Below are 15,919 nucleotides of genomic sequence, written 5' to 3' on the forward strand. Positions count from 1 at the left end.
AATTTATATCCCCCCCTTCTCCGAAAACTCAGGGTGGCTTACAATGTGTTAAGCAATAGTCTTCATCCATTTGTATATTATATACAAAGTCAACTTTTATTGCCCCCAACAATCTGGGTCCTCATTTTACCTACCTTATAAAGGATGGAAGGCTGAGTCAACCTTGGGCCTGGTGGGACTTGAACTTGCAGTAAATTGCAAGCAGCTGTGTTAATAACAGACAGACTTAGTCTGCTGAGCCACTCCACAACCCAAATATACAAAGAATATGGCAGATTGTTCTCACTTGTAGTACACAACTATTACTTGCCAGAAATTCCTGCAGTTCCTTTAATTGTTGCTGGCAACCTGTCAGATGAGTTTGCTTGCTTTTTCATCGATTTTGGAGGGACCTCCTGGTAATGTCACTGTTGTACCATATTTTCTCCACTTGTTGATTACTAACATGACTGTGTTCCATGGTATAGCCAATACCTTGGAAATTTTTTGTATTCTTCTCCTGACTGATACTTCCAACAATGAAGTCCCTTTTATGCTTTGCATACCATGGCTTTTTCTGTAAGTAAATGTCAGAACTTTATATAGACTTGGTGAGAGTCACTTGTGGCAGGTGGAACTTGACTACTATTTAAGATCAGTTTGATTGGTTAGTTGGTTAATTCTGAACCAAGTCACAGCCCTTCTTATAAGGGAGTGTGCACAGTAATGGAATATATTATTGTATATTTTGTATTGTTATTTCCCCTCCTAAAAATCATTTTTCAATTGAATTATATAGCTTACGTGTCATGTTAAAGGAAAAAAAAATTCTGCGTTGATTTATCTTGGTCTGATTTTTTTACATCTCAGAAACCTGGCACTTTTTTTTTTTTTTTTTTTTTTGCATTTATATCCCGCCCTTCTCCGAAGACTCAGGGCGGCTTACACTATGTCAGGCAATAGTCTTCATCCATTTGTATATTATATACAAAGTCAACTTATTGCCCCCCAACAATCTGGGTCCTCATTTTACCTACCTTATAAAGGATGGAAGGCTGAGTCAACCTTGGGCCTGGTGGGACTTGAACCTGCAATATTGCAAGCAGTTGCTGTTAATAACAGGCTGCATTAGCCTGTTGAGCCACCAGAGGCCACTTTAACAAAGGTGTGTAGACTTTGTGTATCCATGGTAGGTAGGTAGGTATCCCCAAAATAAGATATCCTCTGATAATAAGCCCAATCAGGCTTTTGAGTGCATGGCAATAAGGCCAAGCGCTTATTCAGGGTTCAAAAAAATATAAGACAGGGTCTTATTTTTGGGGAAACACGGTAGGTAGGTAGGTGGATGGATGGATGGATGGATGGATGGATGGATGGATGGATGGATGGATAGATAGATAGACAGATAGATGATAGATAGATAGATAAATAGACTTTATACTTTATAAACAAAGAAATTATTTTATTAGTTTGTTTTAATCTGAATTTTTAAAAAACAGCAAAAATGTAAAACAGCAGAAATACAGGAAGCAAATAACAGATAATCCTTTGAGATTTAATGCTACCCAGTCTGCTGCAATGATGAGATCAACACAAAAACCTGTTTTAGGTTCTATTGAAAGCAGAAGCAAATATTTGAAATCCGATAACAGTTTATTTTTTTTCCTAAGCACAACTATTTAAAACAAGTAGGGGAGGAATCTATTATGCTGTCCTACTAGTTGAGTCATTAGCTGCATAATACTGCTGGTGCCAACTGCTATTTACAAAATGCTATTTACAAAAGAAATGCCTATGTGATCTCAGTTCACTCATTACTAGTGATATTCCCAAATGGAGAATGTACAGTCTGCATATTTTGCAATATACTTACTGAGTTAAATTATTGTTCCGTGAAATGAAGCAGACTAGGAATTGGATAGACTACAATTAGTAAATTGAATGGAATAGAATAGAATAGAATAGAATAGAATAGAATAGAATAGAATAGAATAGAATAGAATAGAATTTTTTATTGGTCAAGTGTGATTGGACACACAAGGAATTTGTCTTGGTGCATATGCTCTCAGTGTACATAAAAGAAAAGATACGTTCATCAAGAATCTTAAATCTCACTATGAGGGCAGTCAGATACACCATGATGCATGTAACTATATATATTGCATGGTAATGATAACTGCAAAAAAAAGAGGAAGAAAGAGAAAGAGAAAGAGAGAGAGAGAGAGAGAAAGAAGGAAGGAAGGAAGGAAGGAAGGAAGGAAGGAAGGAAGGAAGGAAGGAAGGAAGGAAGGAAGGAAGGAAGGAAGGAAAGAAAAAAGAACCAAAAGAGCTCACTTTTGGGCCTCCATTGCATCCTCAGGTAACCATCCAGCATAGTTCTCTGAGGTGCTTTATGTTTCTTTGTTTCAGAAAACTCACAGTTAGAGCCATCAGAAAGTAAGGCTGTCAGGATAAAATTGCTTCTATATGTCTGAAAATGATCTCTACTTTTGTAACAGTATATATTAAGATATCAAACATAGTATTTCATTTAGTTATATGGAATCATTTTTAATTTATGAAATATTCAGCTGTCAGCCTTATTAGGTAGACAAGACAGGAAACATGGCCAGATGAGCTAACTCTATTTTATTGTAAAACTACCATGTTTTCCTGAAAATAAGTCAGGGTCTTATTTTCTTTTGACCCCCAAAATATGGCCTTGGCCTTATTATCGGGGAGGGGGGTCTTATTATTTTTCAGATGCAGGAGGCCCCTAAACATCGGCCTGCTGCACGGAGACTGCTGCCAGAGCGCTGACCAGTTGCTTTGCTGGTGCTGCTCAGGCAGCTGCCTCCAGCAATCGTGGCACTTTTTAATTTGCTTCCTGTTCAAACAACATGAGGTGAGGAGGCGAGGCGGGGGGGGTGTGTGAACTGTGAAGGAACATGCCCCATGTGCACCTGCCATCCACCCAGAACAGCCTTGCGGAGGCCGTTGCCGCAAACCATAGCTTGTGCGCCCCTTCTCTTAGTGGCAGCTGCAAAGAGTGCCCACAAACAAACTCTTGCCAGCCCTAGCCCTGTCGACCTGGGGGGAGAGGTTCTGGCGCTGGAGGTCCAAGCAGTGGCTGGTGCGGGCTGGCTGTGCAGCCATGAAGCAGGATCAGTGTGGTCAGTTCTTGCCTGCAGCATTGCCAGTGAGGATCAGGTCAGAGTTGCTGCTGCTGCTGCCTGAGACTAGCAGGCCAGATTTGGGTGAGTCAGATGCATCGCTGCCACTCGGGAGAAGAGAGAGAGGAGGCACTGTGAGAGACCCCATTTCTGACATTCTTCTCCTCCTGGGTGGCGGCAGCATGATCAGGCTTGCTAATCTCAGCCCACGAGGGGGAGTAGCAGGTGGGGAGGGGTGAGGAGGCGGAGAAGCAAGAATTCTGCCGCTTGCCCAAATCCCAAATCTCCTGTTTGCCCTGCAGGCTCTTCAAGAAGAGAGTATATAACCGCTGATGACCTCTATAGAATCTTCCTACTTGAAATCAATAGAGTCATTAAATTATATGTACCACGAATGACTACCATGTCCAAGAAAAACAAACTACCCATATCAATAAAAAGCTTCAATCAAAAAAATCCTCTGGAAAAGAAACAAAAAGGCTATGTTACAAACTTCAGAAACCGTTACAGAAACATATGCAACCAAATAAAAACTGAATGCACAAATTACCACACCAAGCAAGAAGAAAACCTTCTACGCACAAATTCCAATCGTGCCTTTTATAATTTTGTCAACAGTAAACTTAAAGATTCAAGATCCATCCCACCACTAAAAGATTCTAACAACAAAGAATGCAATGACGAAACAGTCAAAGCAAACCTCTTCAACATTTTCTTTGGCTCAGTTTTTGTTAACTCCGATAACACATATCCAACATTCCACAAACGAACCAGCAATGACTATGATGATTTAACTCATATAGATTTCACAGAAGACAACGTTGGTAAAGCTCTTCACAACTTAAAACCATCGCTTTCTATTGGACCTGATGGTCTATGTGCATATTTCTTAAAAAAACTTTCCATTAATATAGCTGAACCCCTAAGTATTATCTTTGATAAAGCTTTCACTACCAGTTCTCTTCCCAAACTTTGGTCACTAGCCACAGTCATCCCCATCTTCAAAAAAGGAGACCCCAGCTTAGTCGAAAACTACAGACCGATCTCCCTTTGCTGCGTCACCTGCAAAGTCATGGAATCTATCATCAATCAATCCATTACCTCACACTTAGAAACTAACAACCTACTCTCCAACAAACAATTTGGTTTCAGGAAAAAGTTATCATGTAACTTACAACTTCTCCACTGCAAAAACATATGGACTTCAAATCTAGATCAAGGCAAATCAATAGATGCAATCTACATAGACTTCTGCAAAGCTTTTGACTCAGTAGTACACGATAAACTTCTCCTTAAACTAACATCCTATGGCATCTCAGGACCCCTCCACAAATGGATATCTGCTTTTCTGTCTAACAGACAACAAGTGGTCAAAATTGGCAATGCTTTATCAAATCCTGTTCCTGTCAAGAGTGGCGTTCCTCAAGGCAGGGTCCTTGGACCAACACCCTTTATTCTATACATTAATGATCTTTGTGACCATATCTCAAGTAATTGTGTTCTCTTTGCTGACGATGTCAAACTATTTAACACCACAGACAACACTTCTATCATTCAAAACGACCTTGACCATCTAACCGCTTGGTCTAAAATTGGCAGCTCCAAATTTCAACCAGCAAATGCTCAGTCTTACATATAGGAAAAAGAACTCTAAAACTAAGTACATACTAGATGGACATTACCTTACAGACGACCCCATCCCGTTAAAGACCTTGGAGTTTTCATGTCAAATGATCTAAGTGCCAAAGCCCACTGCAACTACATAGCAAAAAAGCTCTAAGAGTTGTAAACCTAATTTTATGTAGCTTCTTTTCCAAAACACCACACTACTAACCAGAGCATATAAAACATTTGCTAGACCAATTCTAGAATACAGCTCACCTGTTTGGAACCTCACCACATCTCTGACATCAATACAATTGAACGTGTCCAGAAATATTTTACAAGAAGAGTTCTCCATTCCTCTGAAAACAACAAAATACCTTATCCCACCAGACTTGAAATCCTAGGCTTAGAAAACTTGGAACTCCGTCGCCTTCGACAAGACCTAAGTTTAACTCACAGAATCATCTATTGTAATGTCCTTCCTGTCAAAGACTACTTCAGCTTTAATTGCAATAATACAAGGGCAACCAATAGATTTAAACTTAATGTAAACCGCTTTAATCTAGATTGCAGAAAATATGACTTCTGCAACAGAATCATCAGTGCTTGGAATACTTTACCTGACTCTGTGGTCTCTTCCCATAATCCTAATAGCTTTAACCAAAAACTTTCTACTATTGACCTCACCCCATTCCTAAGAGGACCATAAGGGGCGTGCATAAGCGCACAAACGTGCCTACCGTTCCTGTCCTATTGTTCTTCTTTTCTTCTTCCTATATATGTTTATATGTGTATATACTATATAATCTTTTTGTATGATGTTGTGACAAAATAAATAAATAAATAAAAATAAATATGTGGTGTGTAACTTGAGAACCAGCACCTTGAATTCTCTCTTTTAAACTCTTCCCAGCCATCCTTTTGTTCTCTGCTTCGGCTTCAGGAGCTGCAACCAACCCCCATCCCACCCCCTCCCTGGCTAGGGGTGGTGGTGCTCGGGAGAACTTCAGCAAGGCTGGCCGGGCGATCCTCGGGGCGGTGACCCTCACCCCAGCCCCTTAAAGACCTTGGAGTTTTCATGTCAAATGATCTAAGTGCCAAAGCCCACTGCAACTACATAGCAAAAAAGCTCTAAGAGTTGTAAACCTAATTTTATGTAGCTTCTTTTCCAAAACACCACACTACTAACCAGAGCATATAAAACATTTGCTAGACCAATTCTAGAATACAGCTCACCTGTTTGGAACCCTCACCACATCTCTGACATCAATACAATTGAACGTGTCCAGAAATATTTTACAAGAAGAGTTCTCCATTCCTCTGAAAACAACAAAATACCTTATCCCACCAGACTTGAAATCCTAGGCTTAGAAAACTTGGAACTCCGTCGCCTTCGACAAGACCTAAGTTTAACTCACAGAATCATCTATTGTAATGTCCTTCCTGTCAAAGACTACTTCAGCTTTAATTGCAATAATACAAGGGCAACCAATAGATTTAAACTTAATGTAAACCGCTTTAATCTAGATTGCAGAAAATATGACTTCTGCAACAGAATCATCAGTGCTTGGAATACTTTACCTGACTCTGTGGTCTCTTCCCATAATCCTAATAGCTTTAACCAAAAACTTTCTACTATTGACCTCACCCCATTCCTAAGAGGACCATAAGGGGCGTGCATAAGCGCACAAACGTGCCTACCGTTCCTGTCCTATTGTTCTTCTTTTCTTCTTCCTATATATGTTTATATGTGTATATACTATATAATCTTTTTGTATGATGTTGTGACAAAATAAATAAATAAATAAAAATAAATATGTGGTGTGTAACTTGAGAACCAGCACCTTGAATTCTCTCTTTTAAACTCTTCCCAGCCATCCTTTTGTTCTCTGCTTCGGCTTCAGGAGCTGCAACCAACCCCCATCCCACCCCCTCCCTGGCTAGGGGTGGTGGTGCTCGGGAGAACTTCAGCAAGGCTGGCCGGGCGATCCTCGGGGCGGTGACCCTCACCCCAGCCCCCTTAGCTGCTTTAAGAGTGGCTGTGCAAGCCCAGCCCAGCCTAGTCCAGCCAGTCTCCTTGCTTGGCAGCTGGGGAAGTGGGTTTACACACCACTTGCGGGGAGGAAAGGGGAGCAGGAGAAGAAGCACTGTGTTGTGACCAAGGCCAAGTAGTGATTACTAAACACAATTCAGTCCTCAACAAACTTATTTTATTAAAACAGCTGAGAATTAATTCATTCTCAACTTAGTTCAAATCAAAATTCTTAATAACCAGTCTGTCGGCCTTATCATCAACCTTTGAAGTCTTTGGCAACGTGCCAAAGGCTTTTCTTGGCAAAAACCCAACAAAGTTCAAGAGACGCTGACAATAAGCACAGAAATCAATGTTGCTTTTCTACAAAGAACCCAACGGCTCGTTGCTGCTCTTTTAAGCCTTATGAAAGTGGCCAATTCTGGCCTTACTCCTGAGTTGTCCTTTTTTCTTCAGCTGCTCCTGCCTTCTGGCAGCTCTTCACATGCGTGCACTAGGCTCCTGCCTCTCTGCTGTCCGCCTCTGGAGGCTCCAGAGTCTGTGCATCGCTCCCAGATGGCCCTGGCCCCATCTCTGCCTCTGATGCAGAGCCCTCGTCCAGGCCTTCCCCTGACTCCAGGTCTGATCCATTGTCCTCCCCAGCCTACTCACTGTTTGACTCCATTGTCAGGTCTGTGGGCTGCTGGCAGACCACAACATGTTGGCTTGGATTGCAAAAGCCACGGACTAGCTCGATCGCCTTCCTCTTGAAGAGCCTGCAGGGCAAACAGATCTGGGTTTTCGGTGAGTGGCAGAATTCTTGCTTCTCCACCTCCCCACCTCTCCCCACCTGCCACTCCCCCTCGCGAGCCAAGATTGGCAAGCCTGATTCAGGGAGCTGAACATGCTGCCACCGCCCAGGAGAAGAATGTCAGAAATGGACTCTCTTGCAGCGCCTCCTCTCTCTTTTCTCCTGAGTGGCAGTGGTGCGTCCGGCTCACCGAATCTGGCCTGCTGATCTTGGGCAGCAACGGTTCTGACCTGATTCTTGCTGGCAATGCTGCAGGCAAAAATCAGCAATGCCAATCCTACTTCATGGCTGCGCAGACAGCCCGCACAGGCCACTGCTCGGAGCTCTGGCGCCAGTACCCCTTCCCCCCAGGTTGACAGGGCTAGGGCTGGCAAGAGTTTGTTTGTGGCCGCTCTTTGTGGCCACCACTAAGAGAAGGTGTGGGCAAGCTATGGTTTGCGGGAGCGGCCTCTGCAATGCCGTTCTGGGTGGATGGCAGGTGTGCATGGGGCATATTCCCCCACTGTTTGACCCCCCTGCCTCGCCTCCTCATCTTATGATGTTTGCACAGCAGCTGCGCATGTGTATAAGTATTGGGGGGGCTTATTTTCAGGGGGGCTTACTATAGTGCATGCACTCGAAAGCCCAATTGGGCTTGTTATCTGGACATGTCTTATTTTTGGGGAAACACGGTACATTAACAGAGTCTTGCAAGTCTGAAAGTACTTCTCCCTAAACCCTATCTCCTTTACAGTCCAAAAATTAGGGAGGATCTCATCTGAGCCTATTGTCCGATCTACATTTCTTATGTGGGCTCAGATGTCATTCATCTGATCATTCCCTTGGCTCAGTGGTGAAATCTGAACCGGTTTACTATTGGTTTGCTGGCTGCGCATGAGTGCTGCGCACACATGCGCAGTGTGCACCACGCACAAAATGCTAAGTGCGTGTGCAGTGCATGCCAAAAGGAGTCAAGGGTAAGTAGAACAGCATGTGTGTGTGGCGGGGTGATCAGCTGTGGCTCACAATCTTTTTTTTTACTTCTAAAAGCATTTTTTTACAACCTATTCCACTGAAGAAGTTGCTTTTAAAAGTAAAAAAAAGGCTCTGACAATTGCATGGCTCAGCTGGGCATGGGCAGGGGGTCCAGGGATTTTTGATACCGGTTCTCCAAACCCCCCATCACCATCGCTACTGGATCGGCCAATCCAGTCCAAACCGGGAGCATTTCACCCCTGCCTTGGCTGCATCCCTTTACCAGGGGTGAAATACTCCCAGATCAGATTGGATCATGCGATCTGGTAACAATCATGGCCGGTAGTTCAGCGATCCAGTAGCGATAGCAGAGCAAAGCTCCGCCCACCCTCCTGGGTGTCATTACTTCCTGGTTTTAACCAGGAAGTAATGTGTTTTTTACCTTTTGTGCATGCACAGGTCTGCGTGTGCATGTGATGTGTGTGTGCATGCTTGTGTCACTTGTGCACATGTGCAGCACATACACTTCCAAACGGGTAAGGAAGGTAAGTAGATTTCAGCCTTGCCCTTTACCCAGTCCCAAGATCATTCCCACACTCCACATACCTTATACACACCAGCCTACTATGTTCTTTCTTGATTCTTGCCTATTTTGGCTTACAAAAAGAGGTAGCAATAACTAACAGTATCCAGAGGATTTTGTTAACTACCACCCGATCACAAATATATCTTTTGTGTAGTAGATGATCTTGAAGGATGGCAATCATTTTTAGCCTTTTCAGCTAGTTTTATAACAGATTGAGCCAAATTAAACCTCAATTACCCTATTTATTTCTTTTCCCTTTGGAAAAGAAATAAATGAGACTTCCAGTGGCTCCACTTTGTTGATGGCAGTCTATTTTAGACCGCTAGCTCTGTGATTCCGTAGACCCACTTAAAAAGTGCTAATCAGCTGTCTGGTGGCTTGAAAATCTCTCCCTCAGGCAAAGAGGGAGAGGTGAGCATTCGGGCTGAAGTAGAGCCCCCAGGAAAACCCCAGGAAAATTTCTGGAGGCTTGATGGGAACGCTCCTTCTATAGCCCGAGAAAAGCTCCGGAATCCAGAATGCTTCTGCCTAATGGCGGAACAAAATGCAGCACCCATCTCTGCGACTGAAATGGATTAGTTATGGACTGCTAACGTGGACAGAGCAGAAACAGGAGGGTTGGTATTTGTTTGTAAGAAGATTATAACTCCCTATCAGAGGATATATTTGTAATCAAGATTGGAGATGAAGAAAGGAAATGGCGTTTTGTGTATTGAAAGCAAATGGTGTTTTGTGTATTGGAAGTGAAAGTTAAGGAAATGCTTATTACAATTGCTGGCATGGAACCTATAAGAAGAATATAACAAGATATTTTTTAAATGGAATAAATAACTGTTTATGATTTTTTTTACCTCTTTTTTTAATTACAGTGTTTAAGAAGAAAAGTTTATTGAATATTTTTTTTTGTAGATTATACAGTTTAAAAATGGCTTTTAAGCAAACAGAATTAACTACTACTAAAATCTTGGAAATTTCTTCAGCTCAGATACGGAAATTAAAAGAAGATATCAAGGAAGGTTTAAGGAACTTTTTACAGAAACTTATGGAGGCTCATCTTTTAGAAATAGATCAAAAATTTAATGAAATGAAGAAAGAAATATTGGATTTTAAAGCTATGGTGGAAGAGCAGAGGAGGGATATGAAAAAGATAAAGGATTCAATTACGCCATTATTGGTATCTAGTATTCAGATGGAGGAAAGACTGGAAGAACTTAACCAAATTAACTTAGATTTGCAAATGAAAATAGAGGAAGTTCAAACGAATCAAATTAATTTGAATTTAGAAAATAAAATAGATGATATTCAGGTTAAGGTGGATAGGGCAGATGAAGAAAGGGTTATATTACAATATAGATTAATGGAATATGCTAGTGAGGGGATTAAAAGAATGTAGGCAGGAAAATTTGAAAGAGATTTTTACTCAGGCCTTTGCTCAGATAGATGGAGTGGAACCAGAAGATTTTGAAGTTAATATTAATTCTTGGTTGGCAAGGCAGAAGCGTTTACCGAGAGATGTGGTTATTTATTTTATAACTAAGAAGATTAGGTATGGAATTTTACAAGCATTTTATAAAAATAAATTTCAAATATTAGGACAAGATATAATAATGATGAAGGAAATTCCTCCTAAAATGTTAAGAAAGAGAAAAGAATTTGTCTTTTTAGTGGCTGAGCTTAAGAAACATCAGATATATTTTAGATGGGAGATTCCAGCTGGCCTAACAGTGAATTATAAAGAAAGAAAGTATTTTCTTAATACAATTTTTAAAGCAAGAGATTTCTATACCAATGTATTAAAGATTGGAAATCCTTTATTGTTAAGTTGATTGGTGAGCAGATGGTGGAAAATGTGTAAGACAGAAGATAAGGGGAGGGAGAATGTTTAATTCTAATAAATTTGATTATGGTTAATCTTTACAAATGATTTATTTTGGATATAAATGTGTAATTTTAGGGGTATTATTTGATATATGTGAGGTATAAAGAAATGGGAAGATGGAATATTGTTTAATTTTGGAGGATAGACAGTAAAATTTATGAATTTGGATTAAATATTATATTTGAGAGATTGTTTATGGATGTAATGTTGTTATTTGGTTAAACAGAACTTAATTGTTATAATTGATATATTTTGGATGTAAGTTATAGGTGTAATTTCAATAATGTTATTTGACATACGTAAGGTAAATTGAAGATTCTAATTATTACAATTGACATATTGTGAATACAATATAGGTTTAATATCAATATTAGCGATGCTATTTGATGTATGTAAGTGATACCAAATATATGAGAAGATAGAATATTGTTTATTTTTGGAGATTGGACAGTAAAATTTAAGAATTTAAGTTGGAAATATGAATTATCTTTGAGAGACTGTTTAAGGAAGAAAGATATTATAAAAGAATTCCTGATGAATATTGGAAGATGGAACGTTGTTTTGGCGTTGATCGATGAAGATTGGATACTAAAAGCTATGTACTTTATGAAGAACTGGAAATACCAATTTAATTGGAAGATTCTGAAGACTTTAGGAGTGGAATGGACGGATATATAATGGACTGGAAGAAGAATGTACTTTCTTGTTTCTGGAAGGGGAGTTAAAGTTTTAGAGAAAGGAGTGATTATGGATTATGATTTATGTTGTATTTTAATTTATGATTGTTAATTTTATACCCTGTATTTGGTTCTGGGAAGTCTTGTGGGGGGGAAGGAGGAGGGAGGCGAAGGGAGGGGAAGGGGGTGGATGGGGGGGGGGTTTGTAAAACTTTTAAATAAAAAAAAGAAAAAGAAATAAGTGGATTGTGATAAGTTTTATCCAACTTGATCTGTCAGTGATTTTTCATGAGTTTGGGCACAGTTGAGGATTGTGGCCACTATTTTATAATGGCTCTGTTCCTACTTCCAGGGTTGGTTTCAAAGAGCAATATGGAATATTAGTATGTTTCACCTACAGCTATGCTGTAGAATACCATGGGGCATTATTTTGGTACCAGAGCCACTCAGAGTAGTCATTGGGAATTGGGGGAGTAAGTCTCATCAATATAGGAATGATATCTATTTCTCCATAAAATCTGAATTATGAAAAAGTGGGCATATTTTGGACAAATTGTAGATGCAGTGATAAGTCACTTAAGGACAAATAAATTGAGACCGATTCCCCAAAATATAGAGACTGTTCCTGGGTTTGGGATTTGGAGAATTTCCCTGTGCTAATTTTTTTTTTTTTTGCATTTATATCCCGCCCTTCTCTGAAGACTCAGGGCGGCTTAAACTATGTTAGCAATAGTCTTCATTCTATTTGTATATTTATATACAAAGTCAACTTATTGCCCCCAACAATCTGGGTCCTCATTTTACCTACCTTATAAAGGATGGAAGGCTGAGTCAACCTTGGGCCTGGTGGGACTAGAACCTGCAGTAATTGCAGGCAGCTGCTGTTAATAACAGACTGCATTAGCAGTTTGAGCCACAGAGGCTAAATAAGTTATATTTCCTCACTATATATATATATATATAATATATGTAGGTCTTTGGTTATTCGGGTTTTCTCCTGCGTAAAATTGGAAGTGTCTTGGCGACGTTTCGACGAAGTCTTATTTGTCATCTTCAGGCTTCAGCTTCGTGCTTCTGGGAGCAATGTGTGATTGCAGCTGTTTCTTCCTTTTTAACTGCTAGTGGGGGTTTGAACTGATTGGGTGGGAGCTTGGCTGTGCTCTGATTGGATGGGGTTTTTTTTGTGCTCTGATTGGCTGGGGGTGTGTCCTGTTTGGGTGGGGGCTTGGTTGTGCTCAGATTAGTCTGAGTTACAGGGGGATTTGAGCTGGTGAGCTGCACTGCTGCTGTTTGGCTTCGTGTTTGTGGTCGTGCTACATCTTCATAGTGGGTGTCAGTCTGCTGCATGTATGGATTGGAGGGGTTTGAAATGGCTAATGTTGCAGCTGCGGTCTGGCTTCTGGTCCTTGGTTGTGCTTCCTGATCAGTGTGGGTTTGGGTCTGCTTTCTGGGTGGATGTGTGGTGGTGACATCCTGTGTGGGTCTGGTGTCATTCCTCGTGTTAAGGACTCGTTTGTCAATAAGGGCGGGTTTCCAAATGGCTGGTAGGCGGGAGGTATCATCTCATTTGTTCATGCTGTGTGCTGTGTGCTGTGTCAGGCGGTGCATCCCCACTGAAAACATTATATGCAGAGTTGAAACCAGCCTGACCAAAATCATCCTCTGCAGCAGCAAGCCACCCAAAAGCAACTTACCCAAAGAGGAACAGACAGCACTACTTAACCTGAAAAAAGACACCAGCATAATAATCCTACCAGCAGACAAGGGGAACGCCACGGTGGTTATGAACACATCTGACTACCAAACCAAATTAACCAACCTACTCCAAGACCCTGCATACAAGCCCCTAAACCACCTACCTAGAAAAAACCACTAGGTCCAAAATAAAAGCCTCCCCCATCAGCGAAGAAATCCAACAAAGAATCATTCCCAGAGAGAAATCATCCAGATGCCCTAAGCTCTACGGCCTCCCCAAGATACACAAAGAAGGAACCCCACTCAGACCCATAGTCAGCTCCATAGGCTCACCTCTACAAAACCTAGCCAAATTTCTCACCAAACAACTACAGCCCTATGCAGAATCCATCGCCTCACACGTAAAAAACTCATTCCAGTTCATAGATATCATAAAGAAACAAAACTTACAGCCCAGCGACCTACTCGTGAGCTTTGATGTCATATCCCTCTTCACCCAAGTGCCAATCAAAGAAGCCTTGACAGCTATCCAAAACAAATATAACCCCCCCAAGCACATCCTAGATCTGACCAACCACTGCCTATCCAACACATACTTCATCTATAACGGACAAAAATACAAACAAATAGAAGGCGCACCCATGGGATCACCCCTCTCACCTGTCATTGCCAACCTCTACATGGAACACTTTGAAACCCAAGCACTAGAAAAATCTGATCACAAACCCAAACTCTGGCTCAGATACGTAGACGACACCTTCATAATCTGGCCACACGGGAAAGAAAAACTTGACAACTTCTTCACACACCTCAATAGCCTACACCCCAAAATACAGTTCACCATGGAAACAGAAGTTAACAACCAACTTCCCTTCCTAGATGTCTTAGTCTACAAGAAACCCAATGGCTCCCTAGGACACACCATCTACCAGAAGAAAACACACACAAACCGCTATCTGCACGCACTCACACCACCACCCAGCACAGATCAACTCCGTAGCCAAGACACTCATCTCTAGAACAAAATGCTTAGCTGATGAACAACACCTAAAACCGAACTACACACTCTCACAAACGTACTAACATCCAATGGATTCCAGAGAAATAAGATTACCAAACTAATCCAAAAGAACCCCCACTAAAACCCAAGACAGAGAACAAGAAAACGGCACAGCCCTCCTCCCATATATAAAAGGCACCACAGACAGAATCAGCAAGATCCTCCACAAACATAACATCAAGACAGCATTCTGCACAAACCAAAAAATATCCACCATCCTAAGAAACCCCAAAGACAAAATTGAGTTAGGAAATCAACGAGTATATGAAATCATGCACCGCCTGCCCCACCACATACATTGGACAAACCAACAGAAGAATAAGTGCACGCATTGAAGAACACAAGAACTCAGTCAAAAAAGAGGAACCAACTTCTTCCCTGGTCCAACACCTTAAAGCCACAGGACACGATATTGACTTTAAAAAGACCAGAACTATCGCCAAAACTGAACACTTTAACAACAGAATAATCAGAGAAGCCATCGAGATAGAAAAACGCCCACACAGCATGAACAAACGAGATGATACCTCCCGCCTACCAGCCATTTGGAAACCCGCCCTTATTGACAAACGAGTCCTTAACATGAGGAATGACACCAGACCCACACTCACGAGGTCCACACAGGATGTCACCACCACACATCCACCCAGAAAGCAGACCCAAACCCACACTGATCAGGAAGCACAACCAAGGACCAGAAGCCAGACCGCAGCTGCAACATTAGCCATTTCAAAACCCTCCAATCCATACATGCAGCAGACTGACACCCACTATGAAGATGTAGCACAACCACGAACACGAAGCCAAACAGCAGCAGTGCAGCTCACCAGCTCAAATCCCCCTGCAATTCAGACTAATCTGAGCACAACTAAGCCCCCACCCAAACAGGACACACCCCCAGCCAATCAGAGCACAAAAAAACCCCATCCAATCAGAGCACAGCCAAGCTCCCACCCAATCAGTTCAAACCCCCACTAGCAGTTAAAAAGGAAGAAACAGCTGCAATCACACATTGCTCCCAGAAGCACGAAGCTGAAGCCTGAAGATGACGAATGAGACTTCGTCGAAACGTCGCCAAGACACTTCCAATTTTACGCGGGAGAAAACCCGAATAACCAAAGACCTACATACACACACCCGCGAAAACCTCAGAAAACACACATATATACATGTCCAAGCTTTCAGGCTCATGCTGGAGCCCATCTTCAGGAAACTTCTCTCTAGCAGAGTGTGTGCTGTTCTCTGTGTGGTATTTATAGTGCCTGTTGTAAGTGGCTTTTTAGATATTGATTGGGGTGTGTTGATGGCTGGTTTTTAAGTTATTAGCTGTCATTTGTTTGTGCTGCCCAGCCCTCACCGTCTAAGTACTTGGTAGGCTGGTGATAAATCAGCATCCGTTGATTGACAAAATGGTTGTTTCCCAGGCTTCAATCACTTCCCTGGCTGTTTTTGTGCCTGCTTGTCCAACTATCTTAGTAGTTGCTAAGAGTATTCAGCACGAGTCTGGAAA

The 15,919-nt window shown here is 41.6% G+C and overlaps 1 protein-coding gene across 4 annotated transcripts in view; it reads left to right on the top strand.

Annotated features, from left to right (window-relative positions):
• The window catches only part of PPP1R3A (protein phosphatase 1 regulatory subunit 3A), a 44,488-nt gene that overhangs the window by 10,929 nt on the left and 17,640 nt on the right, over positions 1-15,919 (top strand). The gene's annotated exons all lie outside the window — the stretch shown is intronic.

This window comes from Ahaetulla prasina, chromosome 7, assembly GCF_028640845.1.
Source record: "Ahaetulla prasina isolate Xishuangbanna chromosome 7, ASM2864084v1, whole genome shotgun sequence".
Taxonomy (NCBI): domain Eukaryota; kingdom Metazoa; phylum Chordata; class Lepidosauria; order Squamata; family Colubridae; genus Ahaetulla; species Ahaetulla prasina.